This window comes from Bos grunniens, chromosome 8 (assembly GCF_055505025.1).
Source record: "Bos grunniens cultivar Pamir isolate PY7600 chromosome 8, Bosgru_T2T1.0, whole genome shotgun sequence".
Classification (NCBI taxonomy): Eukaryota; Metazoa; Chordata; class Mammalia; order Artiodactyla; family Bovidae; genus Bos; species Bos grunniens.
In genome coordinates, this window is record NC_141172.1 from 61736426 (window position 1) to 61749326 (window position 12901).

Here is a 12901-nt window from a genome sequence, read left to right on the forward strand (position 1 = left end):
AATTCAGTGCTGTGGAACCCCTGAAAGGCAGTAAAAAATCATGTTAGGTTCAAATAATAGATGAATTAAGGAAAGGAGGGTCATGTAATGGAGAAGAGTCCCAGGAGATCTGGATTGTAGTTCTGGCTCTGCTGCTGGTTTCCTGTGTGACCTTGTGTTGCCCTCTGGATTACCTCCTAGTCTATAAAATCGAGGGGGTGTGACCAAATGGCTTCTCGAAGTCTTTTGCAGCACTGATGGTCTCTGACCCTCACTGACAGGAAGGTCTGAAGGAAAAAACGAGCTTTGTGCTAAGGCTGAAACACGTAGGGATTGACTGACAGGTGAACAGAGTACGGTTTGTTACCAAGACAGGCGTACTGAGGAGGAGTGACATGTGAAAAGCTTGGCCCGGGAGTGGGTAGGCACTGCCTGAGGTCAGCTCGGCGGCTTTTTTTTTTTTTTTTTTTGCAGAAAGATGGAAATTTGGTCTCTTACAGATCTTAAAAGGATTTGGGGGAGGAGTAAAATACTCTGCAGTCTGTATGCAGTGGTTCAATACACGTGTGACTGTGTTTGTCAATAATTTTTGTAGTGGAAGGAATATCTGAGGATTGTTTTGGTAACTCTTATCTGTAAGCTACTGGATGAGTGGGTTTTTACACAAGTAAAAGCAATGTTAAAGATTGGAACCTAATCTGAATTTAGTTCTAGCAAAAGTTACATAGTGTCAGTGGAGCCCCCTGATACTGGGAAAGATTGAAGGCAGGAAGAGCAGGGGGCAACAGGATGAGATAGTTGAATGGCATCACCGACTCAATGGACATGAGTTTGAGCAAGCTCAAGGGATGGTGAAGGACAGGGAAGCCTGGCATGCTGTAGTCCATGGGATCACAAAGAACTGTACATGACTGAGCGACTGAACAACAACTAGGCTTTAGAGTGGAAGTTGCTTTTTACAAAGGAATGTTAGGAAAATTAATTTCCAATTTGACATATTTTCCCCAACACAAGGTCTTAATCAGTGCCCTTTGGCACACCTTCAATACATTATAAAGTGATTTGTACAACCTACGCGTCCTTAGGTTTTGCATATATCGTCAAATAACAAACAGTAACTTCGGATGATTTTGTTTCCTGCTTTTTTCAAGTTTATAGAACTTTTTGGTATCTTCCAAGCTCCTGGGATATGCCAGGCTCTCCCTGGCTGGGCAAGAGGGAGGGGGTTGGGATGGAGACAAGCCAGTCCTTGGATGCTCACCAGAAATGTAAAGAAGAGAAGACACATGGGAGTGATACTTACCAAGACCTAGAACAGGTGGTCCCGTAAGAGGGTAATTCAGAGGTAGGAAGGGCAGCTTTAAACTGGGAAGATTTGTATTCGAGCCACACACGCGGTTATGAGTGACTTTAGAAATACGAATGGAGAAAGGAGGGAAGAATGATGGACAGAGGTCACAGGTAGGGAGTTGTGTATGCTTGGGTTCAAATAGGCCAGTTTGAGTAGAGAATGAGGAAGAAGAGAGGAATGGCAGGTGAGACAGGAGCAGTGATTTGGGACCTTATCCCAGGGGGGCTTGAACGGCAGAGCTTTTCTGTGCATTCACTTTACAAAATGTCATTTTGACCTATGACCTGTGGCCAGTGAGGATTTCTAGGGAACTATCAGACTTGCTTTTCCTTGTCTTAAAATTTCCAGAAGCCTGTAACATGCAGACCTCCGATAGGGCCTTGAGGCCCAGGTGCTCTCAACTAAAGACTTAAACTTCTTGAGAAACAGGCATTTTGGTGATGAGGTCACAGAGCAAACCCTGTTTCTGGAGTTCTCTCTCCTCTGAAGGAGACATTAATGGAGTGGACTTGATGCCAGCTTTTGCAGTGAATGTTTTAAACAGCTGGGTGGGAGCTGTGATGGGCTGGATAACTGGTCCTTACCTGTTCCTGCAGGGTAGGGAGAGGGGTCTCTCCCACACACAGCTGCCCTCCAACCAGAGTAACGACCCTGTTCTGTGCGACAAGGAATGTCATGATTGCATTTGTCTTTAAAATACAAAGGAAGGGTTAGGGACTTCCCTGGTGGTCCAGTGGTTAAGAATCAGCCTTGCAGTGCAGGGGGTGCGGATTCAATCCCTGGTCAGGGGACTACGATCCAACAGGCTTAGTGGGCTGCAGCTAAGCCCACACGCCACAACTCCCGAGTGAGTCTGTGTCCCACCAATGGAACATCTCACAGGACGCAGCTAAGGCCCGAAGCCAAATAAGTATTTAGGAAACAGAAGTACTGCTCCCTGTACATACGGGGAAACAGGCGTAGGAAAGCATCAAGGACTGGCCCAAGGTTTATGATGAGAAGCAGTGAAAGAACCAGGCCCTGTTCTCAACTTTGCTCTTACCTTTAGTTTACTCCTGCTGTAGGAATCCCGGCCCTAAAAAGTGAATGACACTTCTGATGCAAATGCAGAGCACTTTGTGTAAAATGCTAGCCCACACTCATCACCACCGCTGGGACCTCTACCTAGTACACGTGCGAGCAGAGTTAGAGTCGTTTTCATTTCTGGCATCCTATTTGGGCTGCATCACCCTCCCATCAGAGAAAGATGAGACAGAACCAAGTGGTTCTGTCCCTAGGCTATGACCTTCCCTCTTCTCCAGTCCTGTCAAGTTGTGCCGACATCAATTTTAATGAGACTGGTGATACCACTGTGTTGACAGTTTGAAAAGGGAGTCAAGTTACCAACTGACTTAAGCTTCACCTGCCAAACAGTTGCTCTGCAGGAAAACCACCAAGATTGAAGCAAGTGTAGAAGTTCTTTCTAGAGCCAATTAGGTCAGCTTCCTAATCTCCAAGTATATTACAACTTGTCCCAGAGGTGTCAGAAGGGCATCACAAAGAAAATGACCCTTACTCTGTCTTGTTAAGGGGACTTAACCCAGACCAGCTTGTGAATGTTCGTTAGAGTACTGCCTCAGCCCAGCCCTGGAGAAGAGGAGTGCAGGTGTGGTGAGGGAAGCCTCAAAGAGAAGCCAGAGATCTGTTCTAGCCCCAGCCTGGCCACTAGCTAGTATTTGACTCTCCTGAGTCATTTCCCTTCTGGGAACCTTCAGTTCCTTGACTGGAAATATGGAGCCCAAGCTTAAGTGAGCTTGCGGCCCTGATATATACATCAGAACGAGGTATATATACTCCAAGTTCTAACCAGCAATAGACATGATAGTAGTTACTCAAGCTGTTACTCCCACCTACCCCGCCTTCCTGAGGAGCAGGTAAGGATTTGGGCTGGTGGAAAATATGAAAGCTGTGCCTTAGGCTGATGGAGTAGAAGGGGATAGACCTGTAGCAAGAAGTCAGTGAGGAGGTGGTTACCGTTATCTGGACAAGTGTGCGTGAGGGCTGCACCACTGAGACTGATGGTGAATGAGGTGTCTTCTAAAAACTGCAATAGGGATACTAGTAAATCCATTTTACTACTGCAGTGTTGGAGAAGACTCTTGAGAGTCCCTTTGGACTGCAAGGAAATCAGTCCAGTCAATCCTAAGGGAAATCAACCCTGAATATTCATTAAAAGAACTGATGCTGAAGCTCTAATACTTTGGCCACCTGATGTGAAGAGCCAACTTATTAGAAAAAGACTCTGATGCTGGAAAAGATTGAAGGCAGGAGGAGAAGGGGATGACAGAGGCCAAGATGGTTGGATGGCATCACCGACTCAATGGACATGAGTTTGAGCAAGCTCCAGGAGATGGTGAAGGACAGGGAAGCCTGGTGTGGTGCAGTCCGTGGGGTCGCAATGAATCCAACACTCCTGAGCGACTGAACAAGTCAGACTAGTCAGTCTGGGGAGTATCTATAGCCTTATAGACTCACCTTAGCATGTGCAGGATGTATGTCTGCCCCTGGGGGGCACTAACGTTCTGAGTTGGAGGGAGGGAGGGAAACTGTATTCCTCACTTCACAGCTGTGGAAACTGCAGGATTTAGAGGTGAAGAGCCTCCAAAGTCAAGTAGCCAGTAAATAGCCAGCCTGGCTGGAGTTCCAACCCAGCTCTGCCCAAATTCACAGCTTCTGCTGATGGCTAAATGCTCCTCCTTAGGGCTGTCTGGCTCCTGACTCTGTTCTAATGAGAAAGTTAGTGGGCGTATTTCTTCTCAGTCTGGAGCAAAGTAGATGCGGGCTAACATGAGGTTCAGGGCAGAGTAAGAACAGAGCTGGTTTTCAGAATTGGGACCATGAAATGCTTTAGGGGTGCAGGCAAACAGTGAATGTTCTACAAATACAACTACCACTCTTAATCATAATACTTTCACACTGAGAGAGGCAGCCCTGCCATATAACAACTTAGTGAGCCATCAAAAGACACTGCTTCTTGGAACTCAGTTTTCCATTCCTAAATTGGGGCTGCCCTGCACACTCTCTGCATTAAGTTAATGAGTATGAAAGTGCTGGACACCATGAGGGGTAATGTGGAGAACTGCTGGGAACAGCCTACACCATGGGCTTCTCTCAGTGGCAGACTAGGCTGGCCTGCATGCAGCCAGGGTTCTGCACAGCAATGCACCGAGGAGCTGCTGCAGCAGCAGCAAGTGGGTGAGAAGTGGGCATCTGAGCAGAGTGGGTGCTCAGGCCCTGGAGGAGTCGGAGTGGGCGACAGGACCCTGGGGAAGCAAGTAGTCCTCAGGATCCCAGCCAGCCCCTAAGGAAGGGAATTCCTTGACTTTGTCCATTCCAGTGCTAGGTCAGGACCCTGCCTTGTCCCTGATATGTCATTTGGTTCCCTGGCTGCTGGGACACCAATCCATTGTTACCCTGTTTCTGTAGCCACCTGGTGCTCCCTGCCTGTCGACATCCTATTCTACAACCTCTCTGCCAAGCTTAGGCCTGACTTGTCCTAAGCCCCACTTCTAACACAAGGATGATGGTCCCCAGGTTTTCCATAGTATGCTGCCGTTTGCAGAGCTCACATCTATTATCTTGTTCCAGAGAGGCAGTGTGAGGATTCCCACCCCATCTTTCAAACGAGGGAACAGTCAGGGTGACTGTTGCAAGGCCCCCAAGTGCAGAGCACTTGTACTTTTTCCTTGCCTTGGACTAATCGAGGGGAAAAGGCCAGGGATGAGCCAGTAACTAGACTACAGGACACAGTCCACTGAGCTTGAGTGAGCTCATCTCAGAGGATCCCTTACGTGGATGGGAACTTCTGAAACTCAGAGCGCTCAGGTGCTTCAGCAGGAGGAAGATAGAGGGAGATGGAAGAAATGAGGCTGAGGAAATCCAAGTTCCCACATCATGGGCCACTTGAGGTCTCTCGGAGTCCCACCCAGGACCCATCCTCTCTAGGCTGCTCAAGGGACCTCATCACAGTTGTGCTCTCCTGATGCCACTCGGGAACTTTCCGTGACTTTCTGGCACCACACCCCTCAATTCTCCTTTCCAGCCTTACTTCCTTTCCCTAGTCCCCACATACCCTCCTAGCCATCTGAACATTCCTGTGTGTTTCACCTTGCTTGTGCTGCCTCCTCTGTCTGCACTCTTCCTCCATCTGCATAAGCAAATTGATCCCAGGAACTTCCGTGGTGGTCCAGTGGTTAGAGTCTGCCTACCAATGCAGGGGACACAGGTTCCATCCCTGGTCCTGGAACTAAGATCCCCCATGCCGTGGGGCAACTAAGACCATGCACAGCAACTACTGAATCCTTGTGCCTCAACTAGAGGGAAGCCCACGTGCCCCAGCAAAGATCCTGCATACTGCAACTAAGACCTGATGCAGCCAAAAATAAATATTAAACAGACAAAACATAAGCCAAAGAAGACCCATCCCAGTTTCAAGAGCCAGTGCAAAGGCGTTAGCCTCTCTAATGACCCAGCAGACAGGAGACTTTCCTCCCTGCATTCCTTGTTCAATGACTTTGATGGCCTCGTTCTCACTGTGCTGGCTCTGGCTGCTCTGCTCCCTGCCTCGCCTCCCCTGCCAGGAAGTGAGAGCTCTGGGTTGTAGGCCTGAGTCCCTTCGCTGTACCTCCCACACCAATGCACTCAGTGCATCTCCTCAGTGATTTTTACCCACGGCTTCCTGGGGCCGCCGTAACCAAATACCAGAGCCTGGGCGATATAAACAGCGGACATGTGTCATCTCACAGTTCTGGAGGCTGGAAGTCCACGGTCAAGGTGTCGGCAGGATTGGTTCCTCCTGAGGGCTGTGAGGGAAGGATCTGTTCCAGGCCTCTCTCCCTGGCCATCTTCTTCCTGTGTCTCTTCAAGTGGCGTTCTTGTGTATGCGTTTGTGCACAATTTTCCCTTTTCTATAGGGACATTTATCTTGGATTACAGCCCACTCCAATGAACTCAACTTAATTCATCTGCAATGACCCTTTTTCCATGTAAGGTCACATTCTGAGGGACTGGGCATGAGGACTTCAACATATGCATTTAGGGGAGGGGTCATAATTCAACTCAGAACGCCAAGCATAAGAACTGTGAAAACCTCTGGGCAGAGAATGGCAGTCACATGCTGAAAAGCCCCCACTTGGGTGTTTGGACTTAAAAGCAATGTGATTAAAAGGTGGACCTGGGTGCTCAGGTTTGGAGAGGAGAGTCAAATACAAATTTTTTGTGGACACTTTTTTTTATTTCTCTTGGGAATATATTTAGGAGTAGACTTGCTGGGTCATATGGTAATGAGATAATTAACCTTTTGAAGAACCACCAGACTGTTTCCCAAAGAGGCTGCACCATTTTCATTCCATCAGCAGTGTATGAGGGCTCCAGTCTCGCCACACCTTTATCTGTCTTTCTGATTCTAGACATCCTACTGAGTCTGAGGCGGTATTTCACTGTGACTTTGATTTGCATTTTCCTGATAGTTAATGACATTGAGCAACTTTTCATGTTCTTGAAATATTGGAATGTTATCTTTTAACACATTAGGATCAATCTGGTTGGGCTTGAGTTGGCAGTATCACATGGTTGAGACCGGGTTGCTATAGGGTGTTCTGGTGTACTGGGACTGTTTCTAGAGATGGTTGTGAATTGAGCAGGCAACCACGTAAGCAGTCAGACTGGGGTTGGTGATGAAGATCTGGGAGTTACCCATAAGGGTGTACATCTTGAAGTCCTGTGAATGGATGATATTCTCAAGGACAGCATGAGGGAGAAGGAGTGAAAGTTGTTAAAGTTTTGGGGACTCTTGGAAGTTAAGAGTGAGAGGGCAAAGGGGAGACAACAGATTCACTGTTTTGTTTTTTTTTTTTTTTGCTGCTCCGCACAGCTTGCAGGATCTTAGTTCCCTGACCAAGGATTGAAACTGGGCCACCACAGTAAGAGTACCTAGTTTAATCACTGGACTGCCAGGGATTTCCCTAGACCCACTGCCCTTAACTGGGGTGGTGAGGGGGTAGGACCTTTCAGACAGCAGGGTACGGTGGAGGGTGAGGAGGAGATGAGGCTGGTGACAGGCACAGACTGTCAAGATGAGATATGAGGAGGGGGACGGTCCTCCAGGCCACAGGCAGTGGAAGCAGGCCAGGGGGCAGGGGCTCAGGATGAGACTTCTTTCTCTCGAAGTCTCTGGGGCGAGAACTCTGGGCAAGCAGGTCTCACATGCCTGGTCTCACACGGTTCTCGCTACTGCTCTCTGGTGGTGGTGGTTTCCATTCGGCAGGAAGTTGAGAAGGAACAGGGCTGGGAGTAGAACCTGGGCTTCGCTTATTCCAAACACTGCGATTTTTTTTCCAGGACCCTATTCTGTTTCAACCTCCTGTGGGGGCCAAGCTTGCAAATAGATTATTATCATGTGGAAGGAATTTGGGATGGGGTCTCAGCTTCAGTGTTGATCCTTCAGACAGACCCTTCCTGACAACCTGTGTGAAAAATGTCCCCCTGTTAGTCACACACAGCATTCAATGGCTTTCCTTCACACCCTCCTTATGACAGTTCATGATTTTATAGCAATGTGTGAATATAATTTACTTTCATCGTAAACTACATTTACTATAAAATGCAGTTTATAGGAAGAGGCCCCACACTCTTTGTTCCCCAGTCTACTCCTGGTTCTTGGCATGGTGCCTGGCATGCAGCAACCCAAGAATCATTTGTTGGATGGGTGAGTGAGGTGGCATTTGGAAAGTGGAGGCAGGTATGGTGTGTACCCCATGACAAAATCCTTCCAACAGAGATAGTATGAAGTGACTTCCATCTCCCATACTGCCCCAGGTGTGACAGTGGGCTTGTTCACTCTGGGACAGTATAAAAATGATGCTTCTGTTCCAGAGATGAGGACCAAGGTTGAGGAAGCAGGAACTGGATGTAAGTCAGGGGGTGCCCATCAATGGTGCCTATAAATGGAGCGACTGAGAGAACCTTGGGAGAAGCAGACTCTTTGGCCATTTGACACCAGGGCAGGTCCTTGGTGGCTGGGGGTTGGGGAGCTTGGGTGGATTAATACTTCACTTCTTCCTCAGAGGAACTTTCCAGAAAGCTGACTTCAGGGAATGGTCGTGTTCACCTAAGAGGCTGAATGCAACCTGAAGAGTAAATACATGAAGTCAATTACGCCTCAGTCTTCACTGTCATCTTTCCTTTCCTGTGCTTAGCCATTCAGAAAATGTTTATCAGCACCTATGAAATGTTATGTTCTGTGCTTGGTGCTACGGATATAAGAGGAAACAGCTGAGGCCCTGCTCTCAAGGAGCTCTTTGTTCTGGAGGACTCAGTTACAATACAAGGCTCTAAGCCACATAAGGGCAGAGGTCTGGTCTGTCTTGTTTGTTCACCATGGTGTCCCTAGAACTTTGCCCTGGGTTTAGCACTGACTAGGTACTCCAGATGGTTCCAACCCAAAGGAGCTCACACTCTATAGAGAGAAAGACAGACAAGAGGCAGTTCCATAAAGGAGGGAATAAAGAAGGTCATGCAGGAACATGGAGAAGGCTGTTAGGGAGATCAGAGAAGGTCCTGAGAAGTGACTTCTACCCTGAAGGACTTGCAGAAGGACCTGCAGAAAGCAGGGGCTCAGCATGGTGGGTGTAGGGAAAGAGGGAGTGTGCAGGTTCAGGAAACCACCTGTGTCAAGGCCTTGAGGAGAGAACACGATCCTTTAGAGAACTCAGAATAGTCCACTGTAACTAGAACATGGAGCAGTGACAAAAAATTAATCAGAGTTCTAGGTTGGAGGAGGCTTTGCAGGAATTAACTTCAGGAGGGGCCAAGCACAGTTGAACTAGCTACTGAGGTCCCAGGCCCCAGCGTCTCAGTTCTAGGAACTATGTCCAATCCTTGACCTTGACCCTTACGACCCAGCACTCTGGGTGCCGCAGTTTCTCCAAAACTAAGTTCTTCCTTGCCCTTTCCTTCCAAAAAAAAAATCCCTCATTGGTTTTGTTTTTAAGACCTTCCCACATGTCCTCATCCATTTCGACAGACTGAACACTGACTCATTACCCAAGCATGGAAACTGGCTTTAAAAACAAGAACAAGAGTAGAATAAAAATTGCATCTTTTCCTCCTTATTTGTGGTAGGTACTAAATAAGTGTGTATTTTAATGTATTGAAAGTTCTTATTTAACCACAAGTAACATTAGCCCATCTTCCTTTCATGGTATCATTTTTTAAAATGTGACGTCACCTTTTTTTCTTTAATTTCCACTTATATATGAATTATGCAAAACCATAATGGTTTTCTTTAGTCAAGTGACTGAGTTACTTTAGTGCTGGGTTTAATTTTCTCTGTAATCAAGGCCTGTTGCTCAACCTCACCCAGCTGTGAAAAGCCATTTAAACTTGAGAGACCTAAAGCATGTGGCATCTAGTTTAGACATATTGCAGATGAATGAACCCCGCTGCAATCTCCTTGTTCCTTGGTTACTTTCTTGCTGTCCATCCAAGCTTCTCAATCCCAGCCACTGAAGGCCTGCTCTGGTGTCAGGTGGCCAAAGAGTCTGCTTCTCTCAAGGTTCTCAGTTGTTCCATTTATAGGCACCCTTGATGGTCACACTCTGACCTACACCCACTTCCTGCTTCCAAACTTGCACTTCCTTGGAACCCCTCAACTTTAGGACAACTCCCCCCACCCCCAGCCCATGGTCCATTTTCCAGCTGCTTTTTAAAAAATATATAATTTTTTTTATTTATTTATGTATGGCTGTGCTGGGTCTTCACTGCTGTGCAGGCTTTTCTCTAATTGTAGTGAGTGGGCTTCTCATTGCAGTGGCTTCTCTTGTTGCAGAACACAGCATCTAGGGTGCATGGACTTCAGTAGTTTTGGATCATGGGCTCAGTAGTTGTGGTTCCTGGGCTGTAGAGCATAGGCTCAGTAGTTGTGGCCTATGGGCTTAGTTGCTCTGAGGAATGTGGGATCTTCCCAGACCAGGGATTGAACCTGTGTCTCCTGCACTGGCAGGCAGATTCTTTACCACTGAGCTATCAGGGAAGCCCCTTCCATCTGCTTTTAACAACTGAACTTTTTCAAGAAAAGATCCGTTTTTGCCTCCTCTGTTTCCCCATCATCCCTTGGCCACCAAATCTGTTTTCTCTAGCATTCCCCCTGCTCCCATGTTCTCCACTGAGTTCTTGCTCCTCATTCTTACGCACTGCTCTGGGCCTTCAGCTCTGTGGGTCTCTCCTCCTCAGGACACACTCTGCTTCTCTGTCCTTCCAGGGCAGCTGCACAAGGCTCACTCCTCCACTGCTCAGTCCTCTGCACACTCTCTCCTTCAGGAGTCAACCTAGTCAGTCTTTCCTCACTCAGAATGGCTTCTGGATTTCTATCTCCAGCCCAGACCCACACTGAGCCTCAGAGCTGCCTCTCCTCCTACCTAATTAACAGTTTCACCTGTATATTTATTTTTAATATTTATTTACTTTGTCTATGCCTCGTGGGACCTTCAATCTTCTGTTGAAGCATGTGGGATCTTTAGTTGCAGTGTGTGGGATCTAGTTCCCTGACCAGGGATTGAACCTGGGGCCCCTGCCTTAGAAGCCTGGTCTTAGCCACTGGACCACCAGGGAAGTTCCTCACCTGCATATTTATACCAAGTGTCCCAACCTACCCTTCTCCCTTCCACCCAGAAATGCCTCTTCCTCTCCCTTCCATTGTTGTTACTTTGCTCATTAGTTCTGGAAGTCAAGAGGAGAATCAAGTTTGCTTTTTCCTTCAAACTTATTTCTCAATTTTGTTTGCAACTCAGTATACGGTATTTCAATACGTGAACCATGAACTTCCAGATGTTCAAACTGGTTTTAGAAAACCAGAGGAACCGGAGATCAAATTGCCAACATCTGCTGGATCATTGAAAAAGCTAGAGGGTTCCAGAAAAACATCTATTTCTGCTTTATTGACTATGCCAAAGCCTTTGACTATGTGGATCACAATAAACTGGAAAATTCTGAAAGAGATGGGAATACCAGACCACCTCACCTGCCTCTTGAGAAACCTATATACAGGTCAGAAAGCAACAGTTCGAACTGGACATGGAACAACAGACTGGTTCCAAATAGGAAAAGGAGTACATCAAGGCTGTATATTGTCACCCTGCTTATTTAACTTATATGCAGAGTACATCATGAGAAACACTGGACTGGAAGAAGCACAAGCTGGAATCAAGATTGCTGGGAGAAATATCAGTAACCTCAGATATGCAGATGACACCACCCTTATGGCAGAAAGTGAAGAGGAACTAAAAAGCCTCTTGATGAAAGTGAAAGAGGAGAGTGAAAAAGTTGGCTTAAAGCTCAACATTCAGAAAACGAAGATCATGGCATCTGGTCCCATCACTTCATGGGAAATAGATGGGGAAACAGTGGAAACAGTGTCAGACTTTATTTTTTGGGGCTCCAAAATCACTGCAGATGGTTATTGCAGCCATGAAATTAAGACATTTACTCCTTGGAAGGAAAGTTATGACCAACCTAGATAGCATATTCAAAAGCAGAGACATTACTTTGTGAACAAAGGTCTGTCTAGTCAAGGCTATGGTTTTTCCAGTGGTCATGTATGGATGTGAGAGTTGGACTGTGAAGAAAGCTGGGAGCTGAAGAATTGATGCTTTTGCACTGTGATGTTGGAGAAGACTCTTGAGAGTCCCTTGGACTGCAAGGAGATCCAACCAGTCCATCCTAAAGGAGATCAGTCCTGGCCGTTCACTGGAAGGACTGATGCTGAAGCTGAAACTCCAATACTTTGGCCACCTGATGCGAATAGTTGACTCATTGGAAAAGACCCTGATGCTGGGAGGGATTGGGGGCAGGAGGAGAAGGGGAAAACAGAGGATGAGATGGCTGGATGGCATCACCGACTCGATGGACATGAGTTTGGGTAGACTCTGGGAGTTGGTGATGGACAGGGAGGCCTGCGATTCATGGGGTCGCAAAGAGTCGGACACGACCAAGCGACTCAACTGATAGGGTATTGCAAGAGCCCTAGGCTGGAAGGCAATCCAGGGTCCTAGTCCCAGCTCCACCGCGGCTTTCTGGATGGCTTGTGGACAAGTCAGTGAACTTTTTGAACTTTATGCATCTCATATAATAGGACCAGCAACCACTTACCGAAAGCTTACAGGCCAAGTACTGTGATCAGGGTGATCTATACGCTATCTCACGAATCTTGGGATGTAGAGTCTATAATTTTTCCAGTTCAGAGAAAAAGGAAAATAAAGCTCAGAAGGGTAAGGTATTCATGATCAAGAGCAGGGGTGGGCTCGAACCAGCTCTGTAATTGTAACTCCAGAATTCATTCTTTCCATTACACCGTAGGGCGCATTCTCTCCACGCCCAAGGAAGCCAGCCTTCAGCCTCCTTAGGGGAATGTTTGCTCACCGATGCACGCACTCTACGACCGTCAGAGGTTACGCTCGCGGCTCTGAGCCGCACTCCAAGCTCCAGAGAAGGCTGTTGGACTTCCTCTTTCCGCCGCACCTCTCTACTGCAGGGTGG

The 12901-nt window shown here is 47.3% G+C and overlaps 1 long non-coding RNA gene across 1 annotated transcript; it reads right to left on the bottom strand.

The window, feature by feature from the left end:
- Positions 1-7290: 7290 nt before the first annotated feature.
- LOC147367219 (uncharacterized) lies at positions 7291-12888 on the bottom strand. Its single transcript, XR_015169942.1, has 2 exons — positions 12785-12888; positions 7291-7833 (listed from the first exon to the last, which is right to left on the bottom strand). It is a non-coding gene; the product is annotated as an uncharacterized LOC147367219 (long non-coding RNA).
- Positions 12889-12901: the final 13 nt, after the last annotated feature.